Below are 15,962 nucleotides of genomic sequence, written 5' to 3'. Positions count from 1 at the left end.
CTATCCCATCAAGGGCCAGGTGTGGGATTATGGAAAAGTGGCAGAAGACTTCAGGGGGTATTCAGTTTATGACAGAGTGATTAACTGTACTATTATTAGGCTGATTTTATACCTAGTTTTATATAAATGTGCAATAATTAACATTAAAAGAAAAAACACTGAGATACACAAGACGCTTTAAGCCATCTGATCTGGAAGACAATTTCCCAGTGCCACTGGCTGTTTTTGCTTCATTGGTTTGTTGATTATTTCATCTTTATACATAACAGCACAATTACACAGTCAACAGTCCTAAGACATAGTAGTTATCTAAACTGTAAGTCACTTTCTCATGCTGTTTGTTGTACTTGTTTTTATAAGATAGACTGAAAAATTGAGCTTAAACCAGGATAGAGTATCTAAAAGTTGCAGGTATGATTACATGCCATATACATTCTTTAAGTAAATATATTGTAAATACATATGGTATAGACTAGTTGCCTGATTTTGGCTGAATTGAATCTCCAGTTTTAATTCTGTAAGAAGTTCAGAACTAAACAATGTAGATAATTGTTATGGGAGAGAGTATTACCCCAAACTGCAGTTAAAGTTATACCAAGGTTAGCTGTTGGCTGTATTAGAGTCATTTATGGAGTAAACATTTTCATAACCAGCAGGCAAACAAGACTGGTTGTCTTGGTTACACATGATACCTATCGGAATTGGCCCGTTTCCCTTGTGTGACTTTCCATATTCTGAATCATGATTATTCATAATTATGTTAAACACCAGTAATCATAAATTGGCAGGTACAAATCAGTAGTGGCATGACCATGATTTGTTTTCACACGTAACTTGCATACAGCAAGAGTCTTTTGGTGGAGGGAAATGTTTAAGTTGGCAGAAATACAGGGTGTTAAAGTTCAGTCAGAAGCACCTACCTCAATTTAGCTTGACTTTATTTTTAATCTATGATGGATCGTGAAAGCTAGACACTTGGGCTTATGTATTAAGTATAAACAATAAATATAAAACAACAATTGTACAACTTTGCTCTCTAAAGTAGACAGTAGATAAATACCTCATGTGCTGCAGGACAACATAGAGAAAGGTGATCATGATCTCTCTCAAGGAAGGACAACTCATGTCTCATACGTACCTAAAATGATTGTACAGGTAAAGTCATTTATGTATTTTTTTTCCTCGAATGAATGTTGCTTTTTTAATGAGCAGAATAATAATTATTATGAGTATTATTTCCTCAATGAAAGTAACAATGAAAAGAAAAGTAAAAATTACAAATAAAAGAGAAGGTATCTGCATGGCTTTTTGTTTGTGTTAGGAAGAAATCTATAACTACAGCTACAAAATAAAAGAACATAATTTCCTATAACTATACAGGTCCAGTGGCTGAAATGTGAGACAAATCTTGGTAACAGAAGTCCAACAAACATCTATCTTACATGGTAGTTTAAAAAGGCTAGGCCTAGCTCTAATAAAGATTAACAATTTGATTAATAATTCAGTGCAAATGCAGACCTCCCAGAAATTTTTCTTTGGACAACCTTTAAACTTACCCCACAGCACAAGTGTGGGGTATGTTCAGTTAAAATCAGACAGTAGAGAACTAATGTGAGGACACTAGCCTAGAATTACACAAGTTCAATGACATATTTAATTTAAAAAGAAGTTGGAAAAGAATAAATGTTATTCCTTTCCATTTTGTCTGATCAGTACTTCCTTTATTTAAATATCTTATGTAAAGGCAATCATGGATATTTAATAAAAGCACATTTGAATGAGTGAGAGACAGAAATGAAAAAGCCTAGTGAAGGGTCTGTCCTTTATTTGTCGATCATAGGCCTTGGCTTATTTTCCTTGAAGGTGAAATGCTCTGAGTCAATATTACTATTTAAATAGAAAATCAGTAGCATCTTCTAATAAGAGCCTGTTACAGCCCTGTGCTACCTGCATTACACTTGTGAAAGAGATACTAGTGGCTCATCCTCATTATACTATAATATGATGAAATGCTTTTTGCAATAATGATTGTGAGATTTCTTATCAGTAAAATGAAGGCAATAATGTTAACCACACTGTGTTTTTAAGACTCTTAAATAATGTCTACAAAGTGCTTCACACAATGCCTGGAACTCCAATAAGTCTTAAATATATGGTAATTAGTTGCTATTGTTTTCTTGGCTTTTCTGCAGAAGATACAGAACTTGAGATTGTTTGTTTGAAGAAATCTGAAAGACTGCTTCAAAAGTGACTGCAGAGAAGCCACCTTGGACGATTTAAATAATCTTTTTTAGAGTTCCATCCTCCCTGGCGCTGGCTGGCACTATCTATTACAATTCACTATGCATTTGTATTGTTCACGGTTGCATCAGAGCTGTCTGTTTCTACAAGCAATTCTTTCAAGTGCCAATCCAGAGTTCCCTGAGTGCATCCACAATCTGTGACACAGAGCTGGCCAAGGAGGACAAGTCTGAATTCATTAATAGAGTCACAGCTGTGGCAATTGGTTGAACTTAAATGAAAATGTCTTAAGTGAAAATTCTCCATTATTTTTTTCCCACGTTTTCAAAATGATGACAGTGATAGCCAAGAAATAAGATTTTTGTGAAAAATGGGTTTGCTTTCTTTTCTTAAAACTTTTCCCCCGGGAATCATTGTGTAACTTGACTCAAAACTCATACATGCAGGCTACTGCCTGTCTTAGCATCAAGTTCATTTCAATTTCAAGAGAGAAAATCTTTGCAGAGTCTATGTGGCTGGTTTTTAACATCTTGTGGTAAAGAAAATGTGAATTTGTGCCTCCTGTGGGTCATCTTATGGAGCAGTTTGCTTAGGTAGCAGTCAACGGTGATCCAGAGATGCTACGTAAAACAGCAAATGTTAACACTTGACAGAGACATTGAGATGAGAAAAGATCTGAAGAATGAGAGATTCAAAAACATTACGGAGCACATCAATTTCTTTTTAAGGCACTTTAAAGTGCACTTTCTTTTCATTTCAACCAAAACATACATGACAATAGAAACTCATTAGAAATGTCAGAATTCTGAACTTTGTCTCACCACTTCTAAACATTAGTGTACACAGGCAAAAAGGACAACATCGTTTCCCTCTCCCAAAAAGCCTGCTTTGGGAAGCCAGCAATTTCCCTTTGTCCTCTCCTGGTTGTGTGTAAAACTCTCAAGACTGTCTCCTGAATAGTCGCTCAGTTACACATTCTTAAAATTATCACTTATCAAAGGAATTTGGCCTTTGATATGATATACACATCCTACCATTGAATTCAAAGTTCCCCTTTAGTTTTGACAACATTTTATTCTTCAGTTTTCTAACAACAAATGCCCTCCCGGTCCGGGTCCATGTTGAATCTCAAATTGAGAACTTATTTCAATTGCCACACATTAGGCCAAGCTGTTTCACAGTGAGGAATACTTTTGCACCCGAATTTTACTGATCCAAATTTATATCTGTTAACAAAGCCTTCCACAGATTTCTTCCAACTCAGAACTTCTGGAGCACTAGCTTTCTGAGCCACCTGTTTTGCACATAGGGATATATTTGTGTGCCTCTATTGGCTCATGTGTCTAACTCTAACCATGCCCAGTAAATGTCTGATTGACCTTATGCATACTAAACTCTATGCTAAACACTGGGGATACTGTCATCCTTAAGAATTTCTAGGTACAGTTAGGAATCTCACAGTTACTCAGTATATCCTCCAATTTTGGTCTCAGTAGAGACAAATAAGGGGCAATAAAAGATTTTTTAAAATGGTTTACCTCAAAGGTTCTCATATTTTGAGGTGTACTTTATACTTGGGCTGGAAGGGCAGGGTGAGAGAGGATGAGAAGACTAGGAATCAATATTTGTAACATGTATACTCAGGGATTCTGTTGCTCAGCCAGTATAAAATCCTCTGCCATTGATAAAGACCAAATCCTAGAAGTGTCACAGAATTACTGAACTCCAGTAGTTACCCTTATCTATATACTTCTTTTAACCTCTGCTTTAAGCAGGATTTTGTTAACATAATTAGTGGCTGATGATAAATTAAACATTTTGAATTTATATTGCTCTTCCCTTTAAGCTAGAAGTTCGGACATAGAATCTTAAACTCTTAGAGAGTAGAAATGGGGATTAGACTAAAGGAAATCCTGCAGGATTTTTGTCAATTATATTTGAATCTCAACATTGTGTTAGCAGATGGAGGGACTCCTAAATTAAGAAGCGCACCAAAGTGTGGGTTCTTGCCACGGGCTGTGAAAGAATTAACACAGCAAAGAAGAGGCAGAGGGATGAAGTGAACAGCTGCTTTATTGCTCAGAAGGGGAAATGGAAGGAAAGTGCTCAAGCAGGGAGAAGGGAATAAAAGCACTCAAGCAGGGAAGAGGCACTTGAGCTGAGAGCTGTCAGCCAAGATGGGCCATAGGGACAGCTCAGCCCAGGTTGGGCCACATAGACTTTTATGGGAGGCTTCTGCCATCATGTCTTCTTCTGGGTATGATGAGCCAATCAGTCCTTGTTCCAGTTTTTCAGTCTTTTCTGGCTGTTGTTATGGCAACTGTCAACTGTCATGGTGCTGGTGGGTGTGTCACTTAGCACGCTAATACAATATAAATCCTCCACCATCTTGGTCTGGGTGGGTCCTAACCCATTCTTGTTTCTTCTCTGCAGCTGCCTCCTAACACTTGGATAAGAATAATCATTTTTTTTTTTTTTATTTGAGGGAGAAGCAGGGGTATGATCCTGGGGGTAAGAGTCTTGGTAACAAAAGGGAAAATTGCTTTTAACCAGAATGCCTGTAATCTAGTGGATCAGCATCCCCCCAAAACACCATTTCCAAAGATTCTTTTCAGCCATGAAAGTTTTAAAGGGAAATGAAGAATAATCTCAGTTAATCGTGAGATAGGTGGTCAGAGTTGTTGCCATCATCTAATGCCTTCAAGTTTGTCCTAATCAGCTGCTGGGGCCTGTTCTTCTCTGACTCAGGGAGGCCTGGGAGACTTCAGCTTTTCTATAAACAAGAGGCAGGGGTGGGGGGTGTCCCACAGCGTCCTGCTCCCTTTCAATTGTTTATTGGTGTAAATCATTAGAGGAGGCATTTATCAAATACCACATTTTGTTTAGGTCTAAATATTAATTTTCATAAATATATTTTTATTAAAAACCTAAATAATATATGTAGATAAAAATAAGTATAAATAAACATAAGTAAATAGTAAATGTATAATACTAAATAGTAGATGTGTAACACTATTATAATACTTAAATTTATAAATAATATGAAGTGTACAAATTAAACAAAGTGTATAATGCTATTTAATACTGGGCTCTGCAAATATTCCCATTCACCACTCAGCTGTTGTTTTAACAGCTTCTCAACCTCTCCACATTTAGCAACCAAAAATTCCCCCAAATTACTAGGTATTTATCATCTCCTATGAGCTTTTACCCAGTAAGGATAGCTTTAGTAAACTTGAATTCAGATAACTATAGAAAAAGATTGTTCCTCTAAACGTGCTATCTATTTAGGAAGGTTATATGACAAAAGGGAACAGCATTTTGATGAATGCTTTTTAAAAACAATTTACCCATTCATTCTTTCTTAAAGGATTTCTAAGTATATAGTTACTTTGAGGGGCATTTTACAGTTTAAAACACTTTTTATATTGTACTTTTCTTATAAAGTGGTACTTTTGGATAATGCCATCCTGGCATGACTGATTATTTTAAGGAGAAATGTGAAGGCCATTCCAATCCATTTTCACTCTACTTTGTTATTTATACAGTGATTCTAATATTATTATTATTAATTAGAATAACCTTAATCTAATATTAAAATACTGAAAATAATGTTATATTCCTTAAGTAATTTAAAAATGGTTCCTGGTGTTAAGGTAAGCTAATGTACTGTGTTCTTTACTGAGAAGTGGAGACTCCAGCACTACTCTTCCACTAATTTGTGTGTCCTTGGGGTAATCCTACAATAAATTTGAGCTGCATTTTATTTCTCTTTAAAATAAGAATAATTATGCCTTCTCTTTGCCTTATAAGCATGTTGCAAGAATTAATTACACCTTTAAAATATATAGAGCGCTTTACTACCTTGCAAGTAAATATAACAAATATCAAATGTATTATTACTATAATATTAGCCCGAGATTTTCTTTCTTTATGGTTTGCTGAAAGGCACCATGGTGTTATAGTTTGCATTCTTAATAAAATCTCCTTTATAAATTTTAAGATCTTTTTAAACCATATTTTCTTACTTCATATTTCTAAGGAATATGTTTATAAAAGAAAATTATAATTTGGAGTTAGCTACAACTACTACTCTTGCTAAACAACATAGATTCTTAGATTTGGAGGATAGCTAAAATATTGGCCTAACTTCCCACTCATAGCAAGTATCCTCTCTATAACCTGCCTGATAAACTGACTTTTAACCCCAATTTGACCTTTTTCCAGGGACCATTTCCCAGAGCAATGCATTGCATCTAAAAATTTTGGGAAAAAGAACATGCAGTGGAGATCAACAAAGTCAAAAGCCAATTATTTTAAAAGTCTTATAAAATTGTTACACTTCTGGCAAGACTAACAATAATAAAAGAGAAGACATAAGTAAATGCATTTGGAATGAAAAAATGTGACAATTACAGCTTTTTTCAAGACTAAACAAATAGAGTATTATCAACTTTATGTTGATAATTTTGAAAATTTATGAAGTGATTATATTATACATTTATATGAAAAAGATAAATTTAGACAAGGAGAAAAGGAGAAGCCTAAATAAGAGCTTTGGTGCACATGCCATCACTAGGTAAGGCAACTCAAGAGCCCTGCATCAGTTTCCAGAAAGCTCCCCATGCGACATTCCTGTCTACTGCTCTGTAACTGAGGCTGGTTAATATACCAGCATGCCAGTGCTAAAGTCTTGGATTTGTTGTAAGTTACACACAAAAATGAATAAAGGTAGCTTGTGATGAAAAAAAAATACATTATAAAATAAGCGATAACAATCTAAACCATCAAGTTTATATTAGAATAGAGCTAGAAGATGATACTAAATCATTCTCATTCTTAGTTTTTCATAGCTAAGATTTTACTACCCTTAAAAATTAATCATTAACTTGAAGTATTCAGAAAATATGCCTACAGGAATAGCTGCTATTCAGCTCTGGTTCACATTGATGACCCATTGAGTTATTCATGTCTTAGCAAAAATACAAGAAGAAACTCTGATTTTTAAATGTGAACACTTTTCAAATTCTAAGAGGATGAAGTAATTCAGAGCTTAGTAACTGGAGTCGACAGAATCAAAGGTTTCCAATTAAATGATTCAATTGTTTCCAGTTTCTTATAAAATTATGGGTATGACATACGGTCATTTTGCTTTTCTAAAATATTCTACTATAGAACTTAATTCTTTGTAAGAGTTATGTGTAAACCCCTTAACTATTCATATTCTATTTCTTCATTAGTGTATAGTTAGCTATATACCCTTTGAAAAGAATTATGACACCTCTGTGGGTAGGGCTGCCAGATAAAATACAGGACACTGAGTTAAATTTGAATTTCAAAGGCAAAACAAATAATTATTTAGTATAATTAAATATTGCATAGGATATACTTATCCCCCAAATTATTTATTGTTTATCTGAAATTCAAATTTAACTGGGCATCCTGTATTTGTAGTTACTGAATCTGGCAACCTATTTATGTTTTCTAATAAATGTAATGGATGCTTTGAGTGAATAATCTCTAGTCTTTCTCAGATTTAACACTGTATGATCCCTATCTATTATGGTTAGACTTTAAAAAAATATTTATTCTTAATTCAAATCTTGCAACATAGAATATGATACTAATTTATCACCATCTGCTTGATGAACAAACTAAAAATTACAAAATTATTTTCCAAAACTTCCTTCATATATGGGATTTGAACTCTCACTAATAAAACTATTATAATTATAAAATTACTAGCTTCACTGAACTGACTTGACTTTCAAGTTTAAACAGAAGGATTGTATTCCAAAACTACCATTTACTGTGTTCCACCAACTTACTCTTAAATTCGTCAACTTCCTCTAACGTTGGGGTAAAAAAAAAAGGTGAGATCTTTCAGAAAGAATTGGAAGGAAGCTCTTGGGTGTTGAAATAGCAGTGTTAGCAATAGCTCAGCCTGTTCGATAGCATTGACAGACTGCAAAATTTATAACATGCATAAGAATCATGCCTGGAGTTATGAGACAACACTTAATCCAAATCAAAATATATAGAGAGAAAGGTAGCCTTACATTTGCCATGTGTAAAACTCTATTTGAGTAACACTCCAAATAAAAGGTCACTGATTATCGTAAGTAGTTCCTATGCAGTCAGGGAATTAAGAGGTTACAACTGATAGGGTTGTATATCATTTTCATTAGCAGCCTCAGAAAGAACATCTTAATCCCATTTTCATATTTTTATTCCAAAAATAACTCTATATTTACTTAGAACATTCCCAGATCTCTGTATGAGAATATTTGTTCCTTTCTGACCAAAATCATTCACTTTATTTATTACAACAGGAAATAGTAAAGATCTAGGAAATATGTATTATTATCCCTGAAATTTATACAGAAGCTCATGTAAATATGTAATCATATAAAAACATACCTAATAAGGAAAATCACTTTATTCAAGTAATCTTATCTTCTATCTACTTGTCTTCTGATGTCTGATAAATACTGTAAACTCAGGAGAAAATAGTTCAGTCAACAGTGATCTACAGAGGTCCTTCTTGTATCTTTTTAAATTGCAGACTTAGACTGGTATGGCCAGAGCTGCTTCTCTGTATAGGCTAGACTTTCCACTAAGTCTTAATGAAATGGGTATTATTTTTCCCATTTACTAAATAAGCTTTAAAAAAAAAGCCTCAAAGTTGACACACTCACATACATAAACCAGTTTATAACTCCATCTTTTTCTGCTTTCCTATCATATCTTTCCACTTCTCCTATAGTTACTAGAGAGAATTAGCTAAAATAGCCAATAATTAATGTTAAAAAAAAAACCCCACCATACCTGACGTGTGTTAGACATGGTAATTTCTATACACAAGATGGACTTGTGGTAGTACGTGCTTTCCATCCAACTATCAGTATCCTAAATATACATTTTGTAATTTATTTTCCTTGTCTGGCTGCCTTTCATGTTCCCAGAGAGATCTTTTCTCCTTGTAAGTAGAGGAAAATACGCAGTGTAATTAATTTAGCTGAAAAATTTTCACAGGATGGATCTTGCTAAGAATACAGAGGGATCTAATTCAACTTACACTTGTTCTGTACAGTTTTCAGAGTGTCTTGCATGGTTCTGTCATCCCACGGTAGAGCATGGATTATTAATAACAAAATTCTACATTTTATAAGTGCCTTAGATCTTCGTTTGGTCAAGGGTAGGTAGCTCACTCCAGGATGCACCTGAATTTCTGATCATTGAACTTTTTGTGTTTTGCCTCCCGGACCTTCATATTCCTTGGATGAAACTGGAAACATCCACAATCTCCACGTCTCCCCAGGCCAACGTGGGTTCTTTGGGACAAGACAGGTTTAGGTAGCCAGTATCTTTAACACTGACCTAGAGTTCAAGGATGGGAAAAGATGTTCTGCATGTTCTTTATGCAATAACATTAATTTGCTGTGGAGTAACTTTAAACAATGCTATCCATGCAGCAAGGTAGCTGTAGTGTCACTAAAAAAATAAAAAAATAGACACCAGAAGAAGGAACTTTCAAACCCAGTGTTGTGGCTTTAGGCAGTCCATTTGCTTCAGTTCCTAGAATTGTAAAGTAGGGATACGAGTGTCTATCTCCACAAGCTCTTGAAGGGCTCAAACTAGACTCAGTGAATGAAAGTGTTTTGCAAGGTGTTACAATGCAAAGTCTTATTAGTAATCATCCATGTATATAAATTCAATAGTTTTTGACACAGTGAGATTGATTACTCAACACAGAGACAAAAAGAACTCAGAGATCATAGAATATTTATAGACTCATTATAGAGATAAAGGAAATGGAAGATTCCCTAGCTGAGTCATTTGATCAAGATCATCATAAGTACAAGAAGCCAGAACTCTCAGTTTGGAGCAGAAAGACAACTGCTTCATAGACCGAGCCTTAACCAAGACACAGAGGGCTCCCATCTGTAACATTCTTTAAGAAAAGGGTCTCCATTACCCTCACTGGACACTTACTCTGTTTTCACTGGTGGTTTTTCTTTGCCAGGAATAGTAACTCACCTCATGTCACCCAGACAATAAGCAGCCAAGCCAGGGATGTGAACTCAAATCTATCTGGCTCCAGATCCTGAGCTCTTAACTGCTGTGGAACTTAGTTAACCACACACATGCTCAGCCTCCTATGAGAAAAGACGGAGGAAGGGGTGGCGAGCCCTGCCAGAAGGAAATATGCTGAGACTTGTTAGCTTTTATGCCTGGAAAGCCAGAGTCGGTGGCTGCCTGGCTCAAAATTGTACATTTTGACATACATGGAAACTGACAAGCAATTAAGAGTTTACCAAGCTCTTTAAGACTTACAAAGGGAGAAATGTAGCTCCTAATTATAGTTACAACTCAATAGGCAATATTAAAATGCTAACCATCAAGATTTTGTTAGGTTTATTATATCAAATAAATATAACTCGAATTAATTTTTCATCCTTAGCCTTTTTTTCAAGCAAGGAAATATACATATTTGAATGATGTTTAAACTTTAAATCACAAGGGTATTTTTTTTTTTAACAACGCTGATACTTCAGTGACATAAAAGGGCTTATTCTCTTCCAGCGAGTAAGAAATTTACTGCCAACCAGGAACAGATTATATAATCCAGAAACAGAAATTCACTTTGGCAAAAGGACACCTTAAAGAGAGAAGGAGAATTTTAGACAACTTAATGCTGACATATCAGAATCTGTAGCTTAGACTGTGGATGGGTACTGAAAACTAAGCCCTCCTGCAAGTCCACTGTACTGAATATTTACACGCCTGCGTGCCTGTGCACGTTTCTGTAGGCTTCACCTCTGTCCTGGAATGTGGGCATGGGAATAGGAGAGCCTTTGCCTAGAAATGGGTATGATAATATAGAACTACAGTGCCATTTATAAGAGACATAGCATACTAAACTAGGTATTTTTTCTTTTGATATATAGGACTGAAAATACATTTATCTTTTTGAAGAGAGGTAGAGGATTCTACACTGATTACTGACCAATTTCCTTTAATTTTCACTTGGTTGAGGGCCACAAAAATATTATTGATGATCCCAGTGGCCTGTGAGCCCCTCCAGGGCAGTGGCAATATCTTTGCCATCTTTGTTCCCCGGGGACAATGCTTATATTGCAGACATTCAGTAAATAGTCCCTTTATTGAAATAAAATTTAATTTATGAATATGCAATCTACTTGGAAAGTCTGTTTTAAGAAAATGTTCGGTGATTGTCTAAGTTTCAAAATATAAAGTCTGATGAATTAAAAGCACATTAAAATTAACCAGAAAGCGCATGTATTTCTGTACCTTTAATCTCTAGAATGCTTGGTTATAAGTGAGCTTCCAAAAGATAAAAGGCATAACATGATAATATAATTATATTCTAAACATAGGGCCATGGAAAGTGTAATTTACATTTTTACTTGATAGACAGTATTGTTCTTATTTTCTTTAAACTTGATATAAGTAAATATTAATTTTTTTTAGAGAAAAAAGGGTTTTACTTGTATTTTAGGAATATAATAGCCAAATACAACTTCTCTTTCTTCTACTTAACAGTATAAAAAGTGTAATATCTTCCACACTGACCCTTCAAAAACATACATGTGGTATGCAATAAAGAGGAGGCATACATTATAGTAAATACTTGATAACCTGAAGATTTGTATCAACACTTCATTCAAGTATGTCATGTATTTCACATATAAATGTCATGAGCATTCTTTACATATAAAAATAACTATGATTACCATGATTATTAAAAGCTATATAAACAATAGGGCTTTTAGGTATTGTATTTCCCTTAAAATAAATTTAATTAGCAATTGCTCTTAAAAAAAAATTGCTCTTGAACTAATTTCAATGGACAAAGTGAATTCTGTAAGTTCTTATAATCACATACACTAGACATTATACTAAACATGAAATCATTTAAAAAATTAATTTTTTAAAAATTTTCCTGTGTATATTTCTGTCTTCAATGTAAAAAGGAAAAAAGTTTTCCAATAAAAGAAATTAAGAAAGTTTTTCATAAAATGGTGCTTTCTGTATTAAAGAAATCATATTATTGCAAAAAATTATATCTAGTGAATTTATTTATTTTCACCTATGAAACAATTGTTGGACAGTTTTAAAGTAAAGGATATTAAAATAAAATTATATGAAAATGAATATATGTATTTTCATGTATTACTGAAGCATTATGCTGTACACCAGAAATTGACACAACATTGTAAACTGATTATACCTCAATAAAAAAAATATATATATATACAATAAATAAGTAAATAAAATTATAAATAAGAATGAGAGAAGAGGGAAAAGCAGATATGCCAACGACAGAGAGAGGCGGTAGTGACCAAATAAAAACCCTGGCCCAGGATTCCTGGTAGCTAAGAAAAAGAAAGATTTTTGGTACTTTGAGATAAAGCTTTCTCATAGAACATGTAAAACTTTCTCATGGAGCATTTATATAGGGAACATTGAATGTTAGCAACACTTGCAAAATTTTAACCTATTTTTTGGACTCTGTAAATTATAAAACGCTAAATGAAGATGAAATGATAATAAACTATTATGGATATATTCCAGACCTGGGAATAAAGCCACAACCCCAGTTTTTAGCTCCCTGTTGTCATAAATAAACTTATGCATAAATACCTTAATGATACACATGCTTGCCTGAGATTAAGTAGCTTCTAGAAATACGAAGTCTGAATGAAGAAGTCCATTAAAATTGAATCCTACCTTGCAACTTCTCTGATCTTGCTATGGAAAGCCACACACACACACACACACACACACACACACACACACACACACACACACACACACACACAATCTAGGAAGATATAAAATAATCACTTCCTTTATGTTGTAATATGTAGAAATGAAATGCATAGGAGGACATTCACCACCTCAGAAGTGTGATCTTTTTTTTCCACTTCAAATAATAAATCTTTTCAGTGGCACTTTTACTTGAAGAAAAGCATACTTGAACATTAAAAAGGTTTTCATCGTTCCAAAGTTTACAAAATATTTAGACATACCCCAATTTCATTTTCTAACAAGTTTTGCATTGCCCACTTGAACCTGTGGATGTCTGCTTTTTATATAAATACATATGTATTTGCTAAGTATATAAACCGGTTTATTTTTTAATATTCTCCAGCAGAAATCTGAAACCTAGATTATCATCCAGAGACATATATAGCTAAATAGACCTTTTCTCTACCTGGTGATTTTGAAATTAAATCCATAAGGTAACCATGTGGACAATAAATCTTCTCTCCCTAGCAGGATAAACTCAACTTTTATCTGTTCCATTTAAAATGGTCTACCAGCTGCTTTCAATTGTTCTCTGACATGAGGTCCCACTTGCCTCTTACAAGTCTTCTGAGGAGGGGAGTTTTTAAAAGATTCCCTCACTCTTTAATTCATTCCACAAATATGGGCAGAGAGCTTCCTGTGTTCTGGGCTATCCTTTTAGGACACAAAGGATGAGAGTGGCCCCTTAAGCCGTCCAACTCTGTTACTGTGTAAATGAATAACTAAAACAAAGTGTCATGGGGCCTGGCCCCACCTGGCAGAATCTAAAGCAGGCTAAGAAAGGGAAGGACTGATTCTCCATGTACAGTCCAGAAAATCTTCCAGAGGAGATAACACCTAAGCACAAGCATTAAAAATGACTGGATGGAGTGGGGGAGGGGAGATTTCCAAACAGAGAATTTGAGCAGAATGTTGGAAACTTGGGCAATTTTGCAACAGTTCAGCACAATGAGTGGGAAGGATGTGTGTGTGTTTGGGGGTGGGGTAGTTTCCCACTATTATGTACAAAGATTTATAACAACGTCCATTGCTATTTTGCTAATGAACTATGTAAGCAGCAGATTACAGGGGAGACAGTTTAGTGCCCGCCATATGAGAACACCAAGCCTACCCTATTAGGGATTCTGAAAGTTGTCAAACATAATTATATCTAGGGTAGGCTAAGGAATGCCAGACAACACACCACTCTATATTTTAGTAGCTTAACCCAAGTTTATTTCTTGCTTTATACAGATTCTGCTGTAGGTTCTGCGGCTCTCCAGGGCAGCTGTGCTCAGGGTAATAGTACAATTGTACAGGATCCCTCAGTCCTGAACCACCTTCATCTTAGTATAAACTTCCATGATTGCAGCAGCAGGAGAGGAGAGTATAGACTGTCAAGCACTGGCCCTTAAGTGATTCTACCAGGTAATGAAAGATTTTATACCTGCTCACATTTACTTACCAAAGCAAGTTACGTCACCATGCCTAATTTCAGTGGGGTGAAGAGTATAATCCTCCCGTATGCCTAAAACTCAAAGGAGAGCAGGAGAGATTGGTGAGCACTCAAAAATGCCTTCAGCAGTTATGAAATGTTATGGTAATGTTTTATGTTTCAGATTAGACTAATGGAGTCAATAAAATTACTAGCATGTCATAAATTAAGGTGGAAACTAACAAATGTTTAATCTTCATCTGGTGATGGAAAGTTACAGACTTTAAGTAGTTTCACTATTACTCAATGTTTACATTATTGTCTGTGTGAGCAACTGTAAAAACTAGTCATTTAGAGGCATAACTGATTCATGAATTGTTTAACCTGTGTTTAATAAAACCCAGATGGAGATAAAGGAATTGATTAGATATTAATATTATGTAAAATATTAAAAAGCAACTTTTTCTCATGTGGTTCCAATATTTTAACCCAAATAAACCACTTTTTTCTTTTCATAGGGAGAGATACACTGAAAGGAGTATATTATGCACAAGAAGGAATAAATAATAATGACTGTCCATAAGAGACAAATGGTATATTACTAGGTACTTCCTACATTAGTTTCAGCAATCTTTTTGGTTGCTACAAGGAGTAGTTAGTCAAGCACTGGTTCTAAGTATCAATTTAATTTTTACCACCTACCATGTGTTACTCTACTAAGGGTGAATTGGCTAACACAGATGTGTTACTTGATACTAATACCACAGTAGAGGCCTGCTTTAGGATGCTCCTTCACCTAACCTCTCTACTACAGTTTATTGAAATATTTTTAAACTGTAAAGTTAATTTCTTAATTAATTTCACATTACTTTTCTGAATGCAAGCTTTGGGCCCATCAAAAATGGCTTGCACCTGACAAGAATTGGCACTTATAATAACATACAAGATATGCAAATATACCAGTTTGTCAGGTGTAAAGAACACCTAAAGACCAGGCACGTGGGAACTAAAACGTACAAACAAGTACACGGTTGTGTTTGTGATTCCTTTCTTCCTGTAAAACTTGAGGTGAATAAAATCTATCATTCGATTCTTAGTTTATAGACTGTCATCAGACATAATATTGTTCAGTCCTCATGTCACAGCTATTATAGGCTTAAAATATATATATATATGCCTTTAAAAACGGGGCAAGCTTAAACCTGCCCCTGATTACAGTGTCAAAGGTATGCTTTTAACAGAACAGCCACCTTAGAGGTCAGGTTTGAAAAATAAAAACACACCACCACCCCGGACGAGGAAGGTCAGCCCGCAGGGAGGGCAAGCTGTAGGCCCCGTTCTGCGAGTTTCTGCAGGCACTTCCGCGGCCGCCGGGGTCCTCCCCTCAGCTGCTCGCAGGGCAGGTGCCCTCCCTTCCTCCCCACCTGTGCGGCCGGGGAGCGTCGGGCTTCCCGAAGCGACGCCCTAGCGG

At 35.1% G+C, this 15,962-nt stretch overlaps 1 long non-coding RNA gene across 2 annotated transcripts in view; it reads right to left on the bottom strand.

Annotated features, from left to right (window-relative positions):
- LOC116663643 overlaps positions 1-15,925 on the bottom strand; it is a 35,423-nt gene extending 19,498 nt beyond the window's left edge. For both annotated transcript variants that reach the window (XR_004319896.1, XR_004319897.1), the window contains exon 1: positions 14,522-15,925. This is a non-coding gene — a long non-coding RNA (uncharacterized LOC116663643). The remainder of the gene's footprint in view (positions 1-14,521) is intronic.
- Positions 15,926-15,962: the final 37 nt, after the last annotated feature.

This window comes from Camelus ferus, chromosome 5 (assembly GCF_009834535.1).
Source record: "Camelus ferus isolate YT-003-E chromosome 5, BCGSAC_Cfer_1.0, whole genome shotgun sequence".
NCBI classification, from domain to species: Eukaryota; Metazoa; Chordata; class Mammalia; order Artiodactyla; family Camelidae; genus Camelus; species Camelus ferus.
The sequence above is the reverse complement of the archived record's forward strand: the minus strand, read 5'-3'. Positions and strand labels throughout refer to the sequence as shown.